This window comes from Nicotiana tabacum, chromosome 10 (genome assembly GCF_000715075.1).
Source record: "Nicotiana tabacum cultivar K326 chromosome 10, ASM71507v2, whole genome shotgun sequence".
In the NCBI taxonomy this organism is placed as follows: Eukaryota; Viridiplantae; Streptophyta; class Magnoliopsida; order Solanales; family Solanaceae; genus Nicotiana; species Nicotiana tabacum.
The window spans coordinates 172,409,919-172,414,800 of NC_134089.1; positions in this window are offsets into that span (position 1 = coordinate 172,409,919).

Sequence of the window (4,882 nt, forward strand, 5' to 3'; positions counted from 1 at the left end):
ATCGTGGCATCAAAATCTAAGCTCTCGGCCTCATATCAGTATCAGTATAACACTACTGCGGCGCGTAGCCCGATCCCTTAGTATCCTCAAATCTGGCCCTCGGCCATACTCAGTCCAAAAATCATATAAGCCCTTCAAGCATTAGTAAAAACAGTAGTTCTCAACCCAAAACATCATTTACTATATCATTTTAGTTTCAAAACTGAGTAAAAATGGCTGAGTTGTAAAACAGTGGAAAACAGTACGACTGAGTTCAATTAGTAGGTCAAAACAGTAAGGAAAAAGTGATAAAAATCCCCGGAGGGTTCAAATAGTTGGTTCGAAGCCCAAATATGGCAATCAGTCCAAATAACGATGATAACAAATAAGTTTCAATCAAATACGCGATAAAAGCGTCAATCGGGACGGACCAAGTCGCAATCCCCAATAGTAAACGACCCCACGCTCATCATCAAGCGCGTGTATCACCTCAATATAGCACTACGATGTGCGAATCCGGGGTTTCAAACCCTCAGGATATCATTTACAATCATTACTCACCTCGAACCGGCGAAATCTCTAGCTCGCGATGCCTTTGCCCCTCAAATTGGCCTCCTCACGCGTCGAATCTGACCAAAACCAGAATGAATACGTCACAATATGCTAAGGGAACAAAGCCCAAGCGAAAACAATCGAAAAATATCAAAAATCCCAAAATTAGCAAAACCCGAGCCCCGGGACCACTTTTCGAAACTCAGAAATTTTTACATCATTAGATTCCTCGTCTCCCCACGAGTTCATACATATCAACAACATCAAAATCGGAGTTCAAATGACCCCTCAAATCCTCCATTAAATGTCTCTTAAACTCAAGCCCTAATCCTCCATTTTTAGCACTTTAAACCCATTAATTACAGCCTTAATTCATGAAATTCTACCATAGGAATGTGTTTTAAGTCCAAAATCCTTACCTCCACGAAGTCTCTTTGATTCCTCTCTTCAAAATCGCCCAAAGCTCCAAATTCCGAGTGCAAAAATGGCTAAACCCTTCAAAAATCGCGAAGGAAAACATATGTACATTCTGCCCAGGGGTTTTCGCATCTGTGACCCCATTACTGCACCTGCGGTACCGCACCAACCAACCGCTTCTGCGGTTTCTCATTAAAATTTCAAAAGTCGTTTTTGCGACTGAACTTCCGCATCTGCGGCTTCGCAGATGCGGCCACCTCGACCGCTTCTGCGGAAACTTCTCCCCAGCCCAAACTTCGCATCTACGGCTCTTCCCCTCGCACGTGCGGCACCGCACCTGCGGTTCCCAAGCCGCAGGTGCGAAAACACTAGAAGCAGCAAATTTTCCTGAAACCTCTAAATCCAAAAATCTTCCCGTTAACCATCTGACATCACCCCGAGGCCCCCGGGACCTCAACCAAAAACACCAACATGACCCAATACCTTATTCGAACTTGTTCCAATCATCAAAATACCTCCAACAACGCCAAATCCATCAATTCACATCGAATTCAAGAATAAGTTTTCTAAAACTTCCGAAATACGTTTTCGATTAAAAATCCAACCAAACCACGTCCGAATGACCTGAAATTTTGCACACTCATCACAAATGACATAACGAAGCTACAACAACTCTCAGAATTCCATTCCGACCCTCGAATTGAAATCTCACCTATCAACCGGAATTCGCCAAAATACTAACTTCGCCAATTCAAGCCTAATTCTACACCGGACCTCCAAAACCAATTTCGATCACGCTCCTAAGTCATAAATCACTCAACGAAGCTAACCATATCATAAGAATTCCGTTCCAAACTCGTATACAAATAAGTCAACTCTTGGTCAACCTTTCAAATTCAAATCTTTCATCTGAGACTGTTTTTTTTTTAATTCATTCTGAATTCTGATTTATAAGTATATTTATATATATATTGATTCACCCATAGATACTTTTATATATTTAGCTAGATATATGGAAGTAAAAATTAATTAAAAATTCTAATCGGAAAAAAAATATATAGAAAGACGTAATTGAGATAACCTATGACTATTTATACATTGGAGTAAGTTAAAATATAAAGTAAAATTAAAATTTACTTAAGTTATTAAAGATATATCTATTATATTAAAAGGAGAGTAGTGAAGCATGTGGTTAAGCCAAGTGGCAAGCTAAAAAGAAACCACTTGGCAATTTTAAGACAACATTAAAAATTTGAATTATAAATGGAAACATAATTAATGGAAGTAGTTTAATGAATCTTATACTTAATCTAAATAGATCTTAGACAAATTTAATCTATATATCTACATTTAAATTTATATTTATAATTATATTTATATCTATATTGATTCACCCATAGATTTTTTTCTATATTTAGCTAGAGTCTTATTATATTAAAAGGAGAGTAGTGAAACATGTGGTTAATCCAAGTGGCAAGCTAAAAAGAAGCCACTTGACAATTTTAAGACAACATTAAAAATTTGAATTATAAATGGAAACATAATTAATGAAAGTAGTTTAATGAATCTTATACTTAATCTAAATAGATCTTAGACAAATTTAATCTATATATCTACATTTAAATTTATATTTATAAGTATATTTATATCTATATTGATTCACCCATAGATTTTTTCTATATTTAGCTAGAGATATAGAGGTAAAAATTAATTAAATATTCTAATCGGAAAAAATTAAAAAATATAGAAAGATGTAATTGAGATAACCTATGACTATTTATACATTGGAGTAAGTTAAAATATAAATAAAATTAAAATTTACTTAAGTTATTAAAGATATATTGAGTTTAAAAATTAAAAAAAATTCAAGCAGTAAAATAAGATCTTACATAAAGTATATAAATTATAAAAGGAGAGTAGTGAAGCATGTGGTTAAGCCAAGTGGCAAGCTAAAAAGAAGCCACTTGGCAATTTTAAGACAACATTAAAAATTTGAATTATAAATGGAAACATAATTGATGGAAGTAGTTTAATGAATCTTATACTTAATCTAAATAGATCTTAGACAAATTTAATCTATATATCTACATTTAAATTTATATTTATAAGTATATTTATATCTATATTGATTCACCCATAGATTTTTTCTATATTTAGCTAGAGATATAGAGGTAAAAATCAATTAAAATTCTAATCGGAAAAAATAAAAAAATATAGAAAGATGTAATTGAGATAATCTATGACTATTTATACATTGGAGTAAGTTAAAATATAAATAAAATTAAAATTTACTTAAGTTATTAAAGATATATTGAGTTTAAAAATTAAAAATAAATTCAAGCAGCAAAATAAGATCTTACATAAAGTATATAAATTATAAAAGGAGAGTAGTGAAGCATGTGGTTAAGCCAAGTGGCAAGCTAAAAAGAAGCCACTTAGCAATTTTAAGACAACATTAAAAATTTGAATTATAAATGGAAACATAATTGATGGAAGTAGTTTAATGAATCTTATACTTAATCTAAATAGATCTTAGACAAATTTAATCTATATATCTACATTTAAATTTATATTTATAAGTATATTTATATCTATATTAATTCACCCATAGAATTTTTTCTATATTTAGCTAGAGATATGGAGGTAAAAATTAATTAAAAATTTTAATCGGAAAAAATATAGAAATATGTAATTGAGATAACCTATGACTATTTATACATTGGAGTAAGTTAAAATATGAATAAAATTAAAATTTACTTAAGTTATTAAAGATATATGGAGTTTTAAAATTAAATAAATTCAAGCAGCAAAATAAGATCTTACATAAAGTATATAAATTGTTTATAAGGTAAGAAAAAACTTAAATAATCAGTAAAAAAATATTTTAAAAATAAGAATAATAAAGTCATATTAATATTGATAAATCGGGCAAACGAATATTTTATACGTAAATATTACTACAACATTCAGATATAATGTGTTCAAACAATTAAGAAAATATTTTTTGTATTAATATTTGAATTAAGTGTAGTAAGTTTAAGTTTGAAAGTATAACATAATTTTTTGAAAATGTAGTCAAATATAGAAAATAGAATAATAAAACTTATTTGAATTTGAGAAAGTTTTTTATGTTTTATCTATATTATATTAGAATGAATGTGGTAGAAATAGATATTAAATTCAAACAAGCTAATAAAAATCCACATGACAATGTAATAATATTAGGTATTGAATAATATAATATTAAAAATAAATAATAAATATAGAAAAAATAAAAATTCAGATTTTTTATCATAGAGAGGAAGGGTAAAACTTATTTAAATTTGAGATGAGAAAGTTTTTTATATTATGATAAGAAAATTCATAATATGGATAAGTCCACGTAACTCAAGTCTAATAGATAAAATCAAAAACTAAAAATATTGAATAATAGAAATAAATTAGAGATAATATGAGATATTTATAAATTATAAGCTTAGAAAATAAAATAAATTAAATATACAATGCTTAAAATCTTATTAAAATTTAAATAATTTTAAAATTTTCGAGCAATATTTTTAAAATAAAATAAATATTAATTTTATGATTAGAAAATTATATATTTATCTATATTATATTAAAGAATAATAGTTTATAATGATATTAAAAATAGTTACAAGTGAATGAAAAGCCATATAAAACGTAATAAGACTATATATTTAGATTAAAAATTAGCAAAATTATTAAGAAATTACTATTAGAAATGAAAGGGAAAGGCTATTTGAATTTGAAATTAGAAATTTGCTAAAACTACGATTAGAATGTCCAAACTATGGATAATATCACGAAATTGAAGTCTTATTTATGAAAAAATATTAAAATAGAAAATAAATTTCTAATATAGGTAATTTTACTAATAAAAATTAAAGATTAAATTTGTATTAAATCTAAAAAA